Source organism: Falco punctatus (genome assembly GCF_963210335.1).
Source record: "Falco punctatus genome assembly, chromosome: 4".
Lineage (NCBI taxonomy): Eukaryota > Metazoa > Chordata > Aves > Falconiformes > Falconidae > Falco > Falco punctatus.
The window spans coordinates 93,074,255-93,090,739 of NC_137583.1; the positions used below are offsets into that span (position 1 = coordinate 93,074,255).

Sequence of the window (16,485 nt, forward strand, 5' to 3'; positions counted from 1 at the left end):
TCACTCTGTCCACTCAGGTTTCCATCAGGTATCTTCCCATGCATGAACAGGTCATACACAGCAGAGAATAGAAACATGCTGTGGGCTCCGGCTTGATTACCAGCTCCTAGGAGAGCTCACTTTAAAGGAACTCCAAAACATGCAGTCCCTGGAAGCTTCATTCACAAAATATTTGATTTTACAAGGCAACAATCTCATTGTTTTCAAAAGGGACCAATTATGCACCATTTCCTTTGCCCTTCTATTTCAGGCTACAATCCCAGAGGGATCCAGGTTTAGCCCTCTGGCTGTGAGTGGGACTCCTGAGGAAGTTCCTCTGGCGCCTGCTCTCCCTCCCTCCCCTGCCAGGCAGGGACTTCAGGCATCATCCAAGCCCAGAGGTGACCTGGAACACACCTAGACAGCACTTGAGGAAGTGTATGCCAGGAAGCCCACACCTTGTTCCGCCTTTCCCTTGGAGGACACTTACATCTACTTACTAATATGGAATTTTACCCATTCCTCTTTCCCTACATGTCACTTCTAACACTTCTCCATGAAATACAAAAAGTCAAGGAGCCAACGGGGTGTAGCAAGGAAGGCAAGCAAGTGTAAATGGTGCCTTTTCAAGGAACCCTCTCTTCTATTTGGAGTTTCCTCAAATAACAGGTCCTCGCTGCCCTCCTTATACCTTTGGTCCTTTATACCTCTGCTAAATCTGTGTATAATTGCTGCATAGGTCCTTTACCTCCCCCCTGCTTCCATAAATTCACACAAATGCAAACATGCATATTTAAAATGAGGCCTTGGAAATTCCTTTCTTTCTCCAAAACATCATCACTTCAGCTGCATGCTGACAGAAAGACAAGCAGAGGCAGACAGACCCACTAGCTCTTTTCATCACAGGAATCCTGGACAGATGACCATGGCATGTGCCACACAGCAGAGCAGATTCACAGCTCAAGTACATCAGTGGTTGTTCTGATTGGAAATGCCCTGCACTTCACTGCTTTTTCATCTACCAACACTGGCAGGTTTGCACAGACAGCAGGCCACAAAAGACTCATCCTCGGTGGCTCAACCTGCATGTGAGAGAAGGAGCATTACAACCTCTTTTTTTGAAAGGCTTCACCATAAATGCCTCCCCTTAACTGTTCAGCAACTCAGTTTTAATCATCAGAGAAGCCTCCCTTTCTCCCTTTTCTGTGCACTGTTGCAGGAACAGGAGGTTGAATGTGAACAGCACGCTGCTCGTGCTGCTCTGGGTGCCATACAGCTACTGTCACTTGTCCTTTGTCACAGCCCTCCTCCCACTTGTAGGGAAGAGGGACACACTACACAAACTTCGTCCATTACCCATGATACTTTCAAAAGACTGTCATAGACCCTTCCAACTAGAGAAGGTGATGCCTTGCTTTTCCCTCTAAATGCAATGCCAATGCATTTCTGTGCAAATCCAAGCCTCAATCCAACTGAAATCAGCAGAACTTTTTGCTGTTCTTTTCAATGAAAGAATAAAATCCTTTCCCATATGTACACTTTGGCACCAGTGCATGCACCCTAATTTCACAACCAGCATGGGATCAGATATAAAGGACTTTTAGACCTATTTCAGGACTCCATTCTGAGTGGCTGCAGTAACAGAGCACCCTGCCCTGCGTAACCTTAAGCCCAGGATGCAAAAAGATGCTGTGCTTATGTGCTTGTGCTTCAGAGAGCAGGCCAGGATTTGCAATCAAGCCTGATCTTTAATTAGCAAAACCTAAGCTCTGGTCTACCTGCCAGGTGGCACAGACAGGAAGGGTTTCTCACAGATAGAGAACAGCATGTGCAAAAAGCCAAGAAAGATAATCCTGGTAAATAAACTTCTCATTAATAGGTGACACAGCAAGTCAACCGTACAGTAACGCTACACCATTTCATAAGCCACCGGTGCAGATGTTAGGAGCACCATCATGTGAGTCTTTCCTTTTCAGCTTGTCTGCCTTCTACCAGCCTGCAGCAAAGGTGGACTGGTGACACGATCCCATCTGATATAATTGTTTCAAGCAATTGAAATTCAGGTCAATAACTAAAGCTTCTGGTGCATCTAGAAGCCAAGTGCTACTCCCCAGTTCTCTGCTCTTAGCAATCTGCTGGTGAGTACCTGCCTGCTGGTAGCTCTGAGAAGAGTCACCTTTGCAGCAACTGGTTTCTGGTCATGATGCAAAAGGATTTACTCACACAAAGTTGCTGTGTGTTTTACAATAAAAAATTCTTTCTTAACTCCTTGTTTTAAATCTCCACTTTGAAGCAAGTACAGCCAAACCATTAAGCACTTCTGACATGAAAAACACAACTGGGAATATTTGCCAGCATTATCCTTATTACTTCACATAAACTACCAATACCCATAAAAGTAGTGACCATTCTAACGGGTACTCTTCCCCCAAAGCTGTCTTCCCGCTTTAAAGAGGGGCGTTTTATCTTAATACTGCATAACTTTAAAATTAATATCTTGAGTAGATTCACCAAGTTTCACATCCAGTTGCTGTCAGCCTGTGATAAAAGGAGGAAAGGTCCAAAGCCTGGATCAGAGCATTTATCACACAGTGCTTGTTGGAGCACAAACAAACTATTAGGCTGCAACAAGGCTTTTACCATAGGTCAGATTCCACATGTCCATGCGTGCTGTTTCTTCTTCCTCCAGAGGTCAGACCACACTGCTCCTCCTCCATCAACCAACTCTCCCACAACCCTCAGGGCTATTTAACCACTTAGTGGGAACGAGCTACAGCTGCACATCGTCCATATCAACCAACCCACTGCCTTCAAGGCAAGGCCACAGCTGCATATTATCAATGTTAATCAACCCACTGCCTTCATTCCTCTAAAATTCCCACCTTTTGTTTTTAACCAAAAAGGCTGTGTCTATCATCTGTTGTAGGGCCCTCGGCAGGATGTGTGGAAAGGCTGTTCAGGTTGAGTTAAGAAGGCACAAAGCTACATCTGATTCAGGCTCCACATCAGGGTCACCCAGATGTTCTGACTCCCCTCTCCAGGCAGTCTCAAAAAGTAGTTCTCCAGCGTTTTGCCGTGTCTGAATGCTGAAGACATATTTTGGCATCACTAGCATATCATTTACTTTGCACCATCCTAGCAACGTTTTTATTGCCTTCTTGTTATACTTTATGCTTCTTTTTTCAAATATATCTATAAGCATTGTTAACATAGAATTTTCTTCTTCTGCACCCATATCAATTACTCCCCATCTCCACTGGGCACCAAAAGTTGCAATTTGAGTTAAGAACAACAACAAGTATTGCAATACACCCATATCGATTAGTTGTCAACAGCTTACCTCTCACAGTGTCTGTCACAGCTTGCAGGTTCTCCTGCTTGTCTCAGCTACATTGGGCAGCAGTTATTGTAGTCAGAGTCCACCTCAGTCAGCCTCACACAGGGCACCAGCTGTTGCAGCACAAACAAAGCAGTAGGCTGCAACAAGGCTTTACCATAGGTCAGATCCTACCATCTGTGCTGTTTCTCCTTCCTCCAGAAGTCAGACCACACCACTCCTCCTCCATCAAACCCCCATCTCCCATAATCCTTAGGGCTGTTTAACTACTTAGCAGGACGAGCTACAGCTGCACAGCATCCGTGTCAATCAACACACTGTCTTCAAGGCAAGGCCACAGCTGCATGTTATCAATGCTAATCAACCCACTGCCTTCATTCCTCTGCAGGTGCTTGAATATATACCTGTGGTGAAGTCCCCGGGCAAGTACTGTAAGTGACTCCATTGCAGGTACTGTGCAGACTAAACTAAGCAGCAATAGATGCTCCATCTCATGACAGACACCTTGTTTTTTTAAAGCACATCCCTGATTCTGTACAGGGAAAAAAAAATATCTGTTAGTTCTTTCTAGAGCCAGCACCATTTCAGCAGCTCCAAGGGCAGCAGGACACGGTGAACACTGAGTCTGAGCAACACAACAGACACTCAGTTTTCTGGTTGAAAATGGGATATAATTTAGGGCTTTGTGCTCAGAAGTCAGGAGGTGGCCATCTGCTCATCTGGGCAAACCAGCTGTGGTCTCTCTGTGCAGCAGGAGCTATCTGCTGGCCCTACAAGTGCACAGCAGAAGGTATAAGTACCTTTGAGGAGCTATACAGCAACGGTATAAGACCTTCTGCCTCAATACATGTGATGGTGTGGATCCAATGCAGAGCAGGTTAAACTCATGCTCCTTTAAAAGGTCTTACAGCAGTAGCTCTCTGCAAAGGAAAGAGTCTGACTATGTTTTACGGAGCAGTTCTGAGATGACCACTCTCTTATTTTTTCACATGTATCCCAGGAAGAGGTGGGAGGCATGACAAGCATGTGGATACCTCAATAGAAGCATCTGCCCGTATCACTGAAAGGTACTGGCAACAAAGTGCTCTCAAAATCCATGAAAACACTACTTCATAAACACATTAGGCATAGCAAGGAGCTGCATGACTGAGCTCCTGAAGAAAAATACGTTCTATATTTTAAAAGTTACCATTACAAACAAGTGCAATTCGGCAGCTCTTGAAGTAGTAAGTACTCTTATTTATTGTAATGGGACCAATCACATAGAAATACATGACCGAGCTCAAAACACTTTCTCATTTAGTTCCCGCTTTCACTGATTTTCTTTAGTTCTGCCGTACTTCACAGCATCTTCTCACATGCTGTGTTTTTTAAAATATTTAACACTATCATCTTTAACTTTTCCCTTCAGTTTGTTTGTTTTGTTTTTTAAAACAGTGTTTCACTGGGGAAGTCCAACTGCATGTTTTGTAACCTAGCTGGCACATAAAGTCCATGCTTCATCCTGACCGTTTTATCCTTAACACTTCTGTGAATATCTGCCATCTTCTCCAACTATGTCTGATTTATTTTCCACTTATTGCTTTGTTCATCTGTGTCCCAAAATTTCTGTCATCAAAGAATGCCTTACGACGGCATGAATTACATTGGCAAAGGAGTGGAGAAAAAGAGAATAATACCAACAACTGTCGGCGGCTTTAGGTCACTGATTCCAAGGGCAAGCAAAATCACCAGATTAGACACCTCACCTGTAAGCATTGTGGCACACGGCCCTCCAGTCACAATGGACTGGAGCAAGTGCTCCTTTCATTTAAAAAGCGTTATTGTTATGCAAAATAACAGACTCATTTCCAAACATTAAATAATGGGCATGATTTTGAATTCCTTTCTCTTATCACCAATATTGTTAAGGATTTGGACTGCACAAGAAATATAGGCTAAATCCTTAATCCTATCTTCTTTAACTATTCTTGCTCCTCACTGCTATTTTTTTTAACAAGTTTTGGAACTGCTGCTGCTTTGTTCTTCAGCAGCCATACTAAGAGATGACTTCACCTTCCAGTGCTAATCACTCCTGCAGTTTATAGCAGTTTAACAAATAAGAAATTATGTATACAAGTACAGATCTTATAGAGACTCAAAGGTGATGCGAGATAAAAGAAAATTCAAAATATTACAAAAACTATTTCTTTTTAGCTATCAGATATAATCTGATAGTAACAGCACACAATTTCAAAAGGTTTTGTTCTTTGTTCCTTTTTGAGTGCCCAAAGGTACCAAATATGACTTCATATAACAGTCACAAATGTCTCAGCCATTCGAATGCTGTTCAGTGACTTCAACAATCAGCTTATTGCAAACAAGAACAAATAAATATTTTGTAGCTATGATGACAAACACAGCACGTGCCATCTGCATAGGCAGATTACTGGATATGATAAATCCACTAATAACATCAAAATATCTTAAAATTGAAAAGGAATATTTTGAGTGAAATTAAAAATAATTTTGTAGCATAAGATTCATTTTTGTGTGTCCAAAGTTTTTGCTGTGCTTCATTCTGGAGCAGTAAGCTTGACTAGAGGCCTATTTCACAATTACAAAAGCATTCAGGTATTTGCTCCCTTCTTTTCACAAATTCCCAATGCATTTTCCAACTTGCGTCATTTGGATTTAGGAGTTCTAGGTCTATAAGGTAGTATCATTTCTTTAGAAACACGAATCAGTCTTAGCAAAGCTATCAAGAGACATTTTGCCACCCAAAGCATGTCCTGTCTTCCCTTCTTTCATCCTCCAGGCTCCTTTGAAAGACTCTCAATACCAAAAAACTCCATCCCCTCCTCTTGGTTAGCAGCAGTGCCAGCAAGTGGCAGGGCTTGGGCATCATACTGCTAAAGGGTTTAGAAGACCACAGAGGCTGGGGAAAGATGTGCAACAACCAGTCTAAAATCTTTGCCCCTCTCCTTCAAGTGTAACGCTCCTTTCACCAACATGGAAACATGCTCTTCTTCCTAATTCAAACAGATGTTTCTAACAGCGTCTATGCAGTTACAGGCAAAATTCCCCAAAGTGCTCCAAGGCCAAATCCTTTGCATCTTGGCTTAGGGACCTAAAGATACAGGCGTTCTCTGGGAAGGCTTATCCAAAGCATCTGAACAGATTAGTGCTTAATAAACACTGAAATAATCAAAGCTAAAAGCTTCCCAAAAGGACACAAAACTTGCTTGCCACAAACAACATGAGAGAGATCAAATGCAAGTGACTGAATACATCACATAAACACACAACCAGCTGGGAACACATCCCAGAGGTTTCATTTAAGTATCAGTGCCGAGCTAGAGAAAAATAATTATGCACGTAAATTGTTACTGTAAATGACAGCTAATAAAACAGAAGGCTCAAATTATCATTGCTGCTTCAGAGGGCAAGTAGGCAAACACAATCAGAGAGTAAATGACAAGTTGTCATGTAGAATTTCACTTCAAAAATGCCACTTCACTTAAATGGCACAATCAATTCTAATTAACAGGAAGCATTAGACTGGAACATAAGGCAGCAAACATCAGTAAAGAATAAACATATTCTGCCAGGAAGGAAAATTTACTCTGATCATGTTGTCAAGCTGACAGAAGCACCTTCCAGGAACAAGTGGATCCAAATTATCAGCAGTGCTGTAATTGCCATTCTCAGTACTCACACTTCCCTTGACTCAAGAACAATGAAGCCTTAAGCATTAGCCATGGAGACAGGAATAATATCATGAAGCCCCCTAACAATTGTAATAACAACCTGTTGACACTTTGGGAATGGAGGAATGCTGAGGAGCATTAGCAGACTGGATTGATAGTTGAGGCATTTGCTTAGTGACAGAATCTTAACACCAGCTGACGTGGATCCACATTCAAGACACAGCTTCAGCCTGTCCAAGTGAAACTCTTGTGCAACACTTAGCAACAGCCAGGATCCCCTGATTACCCCAGGCTGCTGTGATGACTCCCAGGTGGCATTTTAAACAGCAGTCATCGTCAGGGTTCCTCCACCTGTTTGTCCTGTGTCTCTCCCTGAGGTTGTTCCTGCAGCAGGGCCAGCCAAGAGGAAAGGACTCAACTTTACAGCCAGATGAATTAAAGTTAATGGCAATCGGCATCTGCTCTCTGCAGCAAAGTGAGCTACAAACTGTGGTCACGGAGGAGCTGTTACACCTCCTGTTCAACCAGGTTCTAGGATAATCATCATTCCAGTATGCCAGGCACCACCACTGCATGCTCTGGCTCTGCGCTGTGAGGCAGGAGGTTTCCATGTAATTGTTTCTATCTGTGTTTAATAGGGAGAAGAGGTAAAACAACTGCCTTAATATCCACCTCTGTCACAATCAAAAAGTCACAGCGTGGAAAAATCAATCATTTTTGCAGAAGAAACATGTACCCAAATGTCATTAAACACTTTCAGTTCAAATCTACCTTGAATTATGCTTGTGAAAACTCAGAATTCATTCCATTCAAGTGAAGCAAGATGCTCATTATCAGTTGATCTATATATGCTGCATAATTTATGAAAAACAGACAACTAAAAGCTAAGGTTAGCAGCCGTCATAGGTCTTAGGTATTTCCTGCTGGAATTCTATTTAAGTGTGGAGGTTACCAGAAAGAAATTAACTCTTCACCTGCAAAGGAACTTTCAAAACTAGCACAGTGACCTGCTCTGGACTTTCTAAAGATACCCACTGATTTTTGTAACAGCAGAGTTAGCCAACAGCTGAGGTTCTGCAAAATCCCACTGCCTTTGTTATTTGAGGCATTGTGAAATGAGATTCCGTAAATTAATGCTGGAAAATTATTTACATTCCTAGGAGCAGCAATAGAATCTACTACAGTCTCTTGTGCTCCATAACAGTTAAATAGACATTCAATACTTTTTTTTTTTTTACTATACACCATATACACAGTACATGAAGTATATAGATCACCCTCCCTAGGACTCAGATTGAAATCAGCTTTGATTATCAAGTTCTATATTAATATTCCAGGTTTTAGCAAGGAAAAAACCCACACCTTTGCCAGAGATTTCTTAGATTTGCACATATGGCAGTTTTAAGAAAAATAATACACACTGCCGGTCAAATTATGTTTTGAATTACCAGGGTGGCACAAGAGTCAGAACATAATTTGGCCTGCAAGATCCATAATTCTCAGTTATGATAATGTCCTAGGCAGAAAGAACATAGAGTGTCTTTAAATCAAGGGCCAGCAGCTGGGAGAAAAGACTGTATCCCTCCTGTAGGCTAATAAAATATGGTACAGTACCACCAAATAAGGGCAAATAAAGAAGTCTGAACATCCTAAAGTTCCCATTTACCGAGTAGATTTCAAGGGAAATATTAATTAACAGTATACATGTCTGGTAATAATCACAGCTTGGGGAGGGGTGGGGAGCAGAAATCAGTATAAACCAAATGGTCTTAGTATTCTGCTATTCACTTCACGCACAGAAGCATATAAAACATCCAATCCTGCAAAATGCCAATTTTAATGGGAGAAAAAAACAACAGTCTGCATTGGGAGCATAGCTGACAGTAGCAGCTATAAATTTAAGAGTCCTTTTTCTCCATGCATTTTCCTTCTTTGCTCACTTCCTAGTGTTACAATCGCAACTGTGGCCATTTGGTATTTGATAAAAACACCAATCTCTGTCATTTAATCACGGAGTGCACTTTTATCACTATGCAACAGAGCTCCTCAGCCTGCAACTAACTGAGGACCACTTGTTTGAAAAATCCCAAGACTTTGGTGAGGTTTCATGTGCATATCCAATAGCAGAATCATGGCCTGAATGAAAATCTCCCTTTAGGTTTTCTTAAGGGTATCTACTCGGTATGTGTAAATCTTTCATCTTTATCTATAGGGATCACAAAAAACCCAAAACTCAGGCTCAGTATTCCAAGCAGAGGAATATTTTGCTCTAAGTAGTTTCAGAGAAAGTTAACATATTTATAACTTTTACTTTAAGTCTATTTTACTTTAAGGCTATTTCCAAAGTGGTTTAATAACTTGCTCTACTTGAACTAGCAATAAAAAAATCCCTGGAAATTTTCTGGATGTACTTAGCTGTGTGGTGGGACTAGACAAGCAAGCTTAGTTTTTAGTCGAGATGATTTCAAACTAAATCACACTGGCATTCATGAAGCACAAAATAAAAGAAGGAAAAGCATAAGGCATAAGAAGGAAACCACTGGTGCAACTTTTGGGGATTAGATTAATTAATGGAATTCAAGAGTACAAGCTACAGAAATGGAAAGAAACAAAAATAAAAACAACAACAAAACAAAACATGAAAAATTCTGTCCCTAAAACGCTATCGGCATGCCACATGGGGGAACCACAAGGACTTCAGCTACCCAGGTACACAAGAAAGAAATTAATAAAATCTGATTTTGGAAAGCTATCACTCCTAATAAGTATTCATTGTCAATACTACGAGAGAAAGGACACACGACCTGAATCCAAACAGTGATCCTAATCCTCACCTCTGATGAGTATAAACTGGCTGTAAATCTACTGAATGTAGAAGAGGCACTTTGAGTTGAAACTGAATTAAGTGGTACTGGCTGAGCAAGTCATCTGCCCTCTCCCCTTTCCTAATAAATTTGACAAGTCTTCTCACTCCGCATCACTGTGAGAAGGGCGGGGGTGGCGGGGTAGTTAGAAAGGGCACTAGATCACTAAATCAACAGAAATAAGACATAGCGTCGCGCAGCAGCAAGAGACTAAACACCATGCACTGTCATTTATTTATTGGTGGGAGGTGACGTCTGCAACCTTCCTGAGGGAAATTGTCAGGGGGCTGATTGCAGCTGCTATGACAACAAGGGGGAGGATGTGATGTCACACAACAACCCGAGCAACTGCTGTCACATTGTCCCAGCACACGGCTCAGCTCGCCAGCTGGGAAGCCAGTAGAGACCTCATTAAGTGCATCTGTTCAGTAATTGCTACACCTTTCCCCACACCATGCTTCCAACTTTGCACACAGCTGTAGCGCGAGGCTAGTGATGTAGCCATGAGGGTTAAGTTCCCAGGCCTGAAAATTTCAAGTTCTAGCTAAAAGAAATCTAGGATCGAGCTTCAGCAGGATTGTTAGATACAAGCTGCCACCAAGCAGGGAGAAGTGGGGAGCAAAACCATATCAGCATAATCTCAATGAAGTCTTGGAAGCAAGCTGTGGAAAAGCTGCATGACTTGCCTGCCTTGTATGTAGGGCAGCTTCTTCTCTATACTACGGCAGCGTTGACTTTAACTGGAAAAGTCTGCCCAGGACAGATATCCCTTGCTCATTCAAGTCACTGCAGTTCTCCCAGCTGCAATGACTTAAATGAGCAAGGGATACGTGTTCTCCCAGCTGCAGTGGGGCAATGCAAATTTACCGCTGGCCAGAAGCCTGCCCCTTCACCTGATTTACACTAGTACACAAATAAGTGCGGGATACATCCAGGAGCCTTTTGCTTTCTTTCTCATGCAGAGCTACAGAACTCAGAAGAACGAGCTTGCATTTACACTACATCAGGAAAATAGATTAACTAGTACAGCACAAAGGTTTAAAATAGAAGATTGGCAGCAGAAATCCAAATCCCCAAAGGCAATTAGGTTTGGAAGCTCCTAGACTCTGGTCCTCACAGCAACAGTACGAGAAGGAGGATGCAGACCTTGGGCTTTCAACACAGGAGAGGGAGCCGGCTGGGGCTGTGAGTGAGGGAAGGCTGCTCCCACTCAGAGCCTGCCTGCTCAGGAACAGGCCTGGCTGTCTGCCTAAAACACAGCTCAAAAGGCACAGAAGAGTTCATGCCTGTTTATTTCTTTTTAGCTTTGGGAGGTTAGAAATTCTGAAATTTGTAATTAATCTTGCTGCGTCAATTCAGAAGGCACTGGGAGCAAGAGTAGTTGGCCAAAGACCAGACAGAAAACATAAGCAGGGGCAACACTCCTCCTCACCACGGTAAGATGGGGACCATTGTGGAAGGCAGCAACAATTATTTGTTGTCTCTAGAAGAGAACTGACTGTGCTTCCTTCCCTCACAGAAGATGAACAGGGGGACAAACAGCACGGTGGGTCTGGGATCTGGCCCAAAGGGAACATGAGTCCCCGTCTCCAGCCAGGTGTCTCCACCTTCCACCCTATTTGCACCTTGTGAAGAGGGCTCTGTTGCCCTATAAGCCCAGCTTTCATAGTTACTTCCCATTAGTGAATCTTCTTCCCAACACATTGAAGGGTTTAGGCCGTTTGGTGACATTAGTCCTAAAGCTACATTCAGAGGTGACCGAGCACCAAGACCTGGACATATGTAATTTGCCAACCTTAAAAAAATGAAAATAAACAAACAAATAAAACACCATGTGAATTAAAGGTGCACTTCCCAACAATGATGACAACGAGTTTATCCATTAACATGTCCCCTCACCCAGGGCTCTGGAGGTTATTTTCCCCATGTACTCAGCTTCAGAGAACAGGGATGCCAGTTCACTCACATCAAAACATGCTGCAAAAGTTTTACTGTTCACAGCTTCCCTGAGAAATAAATCCAAGAGGAGGAAGAAAAAATAGCACTTTTGATGTGACCCTGCCACAGGGACCTGCAATGTGAATCTGATCCTTTTGAGCTGCTGATGTACCTGGCTGGTGTGCAACCCTGCGTGGTAACCTCTCACTCAGAACAGCTCTTGACAGAGAAGGGGACAGCCCCAGACACTCGCTGTGTTTCTGGATGCCAAGATAACAGGCAGCAGAGCACGGCTGTGAGCAGCAGGTAGCAGTGATAAGGTAGAACATCCAGAGGCAAATGGGCAAAGCTCCATGAAAAACCGCTAGGCATTTTGCCACGCAAGAACTGTAACTGCAGTCTTTTTAAAGATCATTTAATTAGCTTACAGCGGTCCACTCCTGCAACATCAAAGATGTCAGTGCAATATTGAGACCCTGTGGGTGCCACAGAAATTGCCACCTCCACCCCTTACAGGAGCAGCTACAGGTTCGGTACCAACAGCAGGCATTACTGGTGCCCATCACTGGCAGAGACTGTGCACCCCACACAGAGGCATCTGCGTCTCTCACCCATATGCATCCCAACTACGCAGACTCCTTTCAGGTATATTTTCAGGAAGAGCAGACAGAGACCAGACTGGTTTGAAGCTTAAAACACAGCTTTGCAATGGAGGGAGCAGAAAACCTCTCATAACTTTAGAGCTTTATTTCTAAATAAATAACACATCTATTTGCTGACAGCTTTCTTTAGGTGAATTTGTTGGGGGTAGGCCTAAGTTAGAAGAGATTTTAAGTCTTTGTAGTCTATTATAACTACATCAGACTTCCTTAAATTACATTTAAAATCTCATGTCCTATTGCAAGCTTAGTATTTGTATTATATTAATAAACTGAGATTTCCCAGTTCCTAGATTTCAAACAACAGCGTTCCACTGTTTACACAGAAATCATCAGTGCCTTCTATCAGCCCTTATTGAGAAAATATCTTCTCAGTAAGGTCTGTCAGGGGAGGGAAGGGAGGGGGGAAGCAAAGTTGTGGGGTTTCATTGTTTTTTAAGTCTTTTATATTATGTCATAACAAAGAAAATTATAGAGTTCAGGCACAGAGACAAGGAGAGGCTGTAGCCCACAGCAGGAGTGGTGGCTGTGCATTCCCCTTGAACCTTTTTGCCAGGGACACTGTTCGTGTGCAGGCAGAGATGCCTCCTCAAAAGCGGACTGACCCCACGGACAGACATTTCTCCCAGACCTCTTTAGAAGGAAGGCTATGAGTGACGCATGTGCAGAATTAGCGAGAGATTTGTCAGCACCTTGTAATTACAGTGTGCTTTCAGTCAGAACGACATTTTTTGTTATTGGCAACTAAAGGCAGAATTAAAAGTAAATCTCCGTGAACATGGACTGCGTGTGGGCCTACAGGTGTCTTCTGCTGAAAAATGCCTCTTGTGTGTGTTTGCAAAGGTGCCATTGCCCTCAGGTGAATGACAAACTCCAATAAGGCTGAAAATCAATACACAAGAACAAAACAGTTAATTTACATTATAGCAATGTACACAGTTCTCTGGTCAAAATGCAGTACAAAAATGAAAATGTTGACATGTCTCCGGTTTCTTTCTAGGATAACTTAAAACCCCCATTCCTGTCTGTTCTGCTCCTAATGGACAACCTTTCAAGAAAGAATGACAGGAAATCTGCAGCAGCATTTTCTTTAGAAGTTAAGCACATGAAAGAGCTGAAGGTATTCTTCCTCATCCTGATAAAGCTGAGTTCAGTATTTAGTTTGATTCCAACCTTCCCCACCCCAACTCAGACCAACACAGTGCACACGCCACCTTTTCTTTGACCAAAACAAAGAAGGGATTTCTGAAGTGATCTGTCAGAGGGACAAGCAGCAAGAACTCCTTTGGCTGTTCCGCCTGTGATGTTGAAAGAGATGTTGCAATGGGTTTCAAAGTAGTGAACTGCAAGATGAGAAACTCCAGCAGCATTAAAGAATTGTTAAAGCATTATTTTAAAAGAATTATTTCAAAATAAGGCCCAGCAGCACCACCAAGCAAAACTTGGATCTTCCGTTATAACTGCTGGGAGAGCTTTTGCATGCAAAATGGAGACAGTGTCCTCCCAAAGAAACCTTCCAGCAAGATTTAGAAACAACTACTGTGAGCTCGACTAAGTGTTTCAGTGCCACGTCTCTCCTCCCCAGTAACGCCTGAGTTACAGCAGAACTCCGCAGCACTTCATTTCATTCTAATCTATAAAAATAAATTTGTAAGATAAGTTGGACGGGACAAAACAGTGTTGCCAGGTGCTTCTAGATATGAAAAGCAGAGAGTGGGAGCTTTAATTAAGTTAGGTCTTAGTCATAGGAAGGTGATAAATGCAGAAAGAAACTATTTTCTTCTTAATGTTTGTGTTTACCATTTTCCCAGCTTTAAAGACAGTGGATGCTTCTCTGTCTTGCACCTTTAGTCAATTACAGCAGCAAAGTCAGTAAATAACACACTGGCGTTCTGATTCAATAGCTTTTCATTTGCACAGGAGCAATGAGACAAGGTGCAGAACAAAAAAAAGAAAAAGAAAAATAGGCCTTAACTCTTTACTTACTTTCCTTTAAACTTGGGTGCCGTTCTGTTATGTTTTACTTTTAGTGGAGGAAAATTCAGCCAACGTTAAGCGACAGCTCAAATACAGTAACTTGTGTATACATAACTTCATGGACTCTGAAATTTGCTGACATAGACCATGGCAAATAAAGATCTTGAAGTCTTCACCTGAGACGCATCGAACTTTCTAGAGCAAAATAAATTGCATGATGCCTGTGTTGAATGGTCCCACTAAATGGCTCACACTGTGGCTCCGCTATAGTCCCTTTACATCACACTGCCAGTGCAAAAAGTCTGTAAAAGCAGAATATCTAAACCCGCACAGAAATCCTCAGTGGGCAGAGAGCAGCACAACTCAGCCTTCCTCAGGGTCTCTGGCAAAAGGTTGGTATATGGAGGAAAGGGATTTGCAACTGCCTTGTTTCCTTGCACAGAAAAAAGCTATTGAATATTGACATATATTTGCCTTTCTGTTACGGCACATGCCCTTCTTCCACAGGGATCTGTGAAGTCCTTGGGAAGCACAGTTTCCACAGCTCTCCTTCCCACCACCAGCGCTGTAAGTAACCAAGGTGAAAATTAAAGGAGGTGAGAAGGTGCTCTAGGTTGCATTGCTGTGTGAACAGCTGTTGACCGTCTCCAGAGACACGAGGCTGTCTAACACTGCAAGCCATCAGCAAGCAGCTCTTCCTGCACCAGCCTTCTTCCATGCCCACATCCTCCCACGTCTGATGTTAGACCCCAGTCTTTTCATTAAAATTTTCATTAAGTCTCATTGCAAGTGATCATTTTTCAAAACACTGTGAAGATCACCCTTTCTTAGCAGTTAGTATAAGGGTAAATCACTGCAAAATATTCTCTTTTGCACCCAAAGGGAAACTCCTATGTCGCAACCTGGTACTACTCTGTTCTTCAAGGGTATCACCCTTCTCTCCCAGCTGACACTTCAGCAGCAGATGCAGTAGCTCAGCATTTCCCAAGAACTTCTAGATATCCCAGACTAGATACCTACACAGAAGTCTCATCTGATGGAATAAAGAAGTTGAAGCCCATCCCTGACACGTTAATGTTGCTGTGGAATCTTTTGGGCACGTTCATTTTCTTCAGTATAAAGATTAACAAGTACATCAATCATGCAGATCTGTCTACCACACAGTGCTGGTAATACTAGGTAGCACGTTTACAGAGTTTTCATGGTTATGTGAGTCAATCCAATGCACACTCGCCCAGACATAAAAATAAGTGTTATATAATGCACAGATCACAGAATCAATACTGGTTGTGTGCACCAAATAGAAGAAAATAGCACAGGAACTCCTATGCAACAACTGTCCTAGGAAGCAGAAAAAGCTGCAATCCTAAACCTGAGTCATTTGAACTAAAATTTGGCCTAGTTGTTTTGTGAACATGAATAGCAATAAAGACAGCAGAGCAACAAAAACAGCAATCCTGTTGGTTTGTTCACAAACAGAAAAAAATAATCAGGCACAGTTATAAATGTTCAGCATCTTCAGATAATGTGCCTAGGCTCAAAAGGGAAATGTTTGTCCTCCAGACTGACACAAACTGATGAAATATCAGGACTAGTAACAATGCTGAGAGGGGGAGAGATTAAGATAGGGAGTTCAAAAGTGAGCATGTGGCAACTTAATCTGTGGAGGGGCTACCCCCTTGCCTTTAGAGAAAAAAAAATTGAAGATATTTTAATGAAACTTACATTTCCATCTCCAATTTTTTTTCAGCAAGTTTTGTGTTTCATGATGTTAATGTTTGCAAAACAAGTTTTCCATAAAGCAGAGGAATAAACAGGTAACTCCTCCCACACCAATAAAAATCTTGTTTATTATTAGATAAAACTGTGACCCAATTACACTAGTACAGCTCAGGAAAAACTTTCCTGATTTCACAGCTGCAAGGAAGTAACATCTCTGTCATCTTAAAGGTATTTAAGGGGAATTTGTATCGACTGATTATTACAAGTATGTTCTCCATAAATTTTAACTTAAATTTCATCTAACCATTAAAATGGGATGT

At 42.2% G+C, this 16,485-nt stretch overlaps 1 protein-coding gene across 3 annotated transcripts in view; it reads right to left on the minus strand.

The window, feature by feature from the left end:
* PDE1C (phosphodiesterase 1C) overlaps positions 1-16,485 on the minus strand; it is a 376,897-nt gene that overhangs the window by 300,400 nt on the left and 60,012 nt on the right. The gene's annotated exons all lie outside the window — the stretch shown is intronic.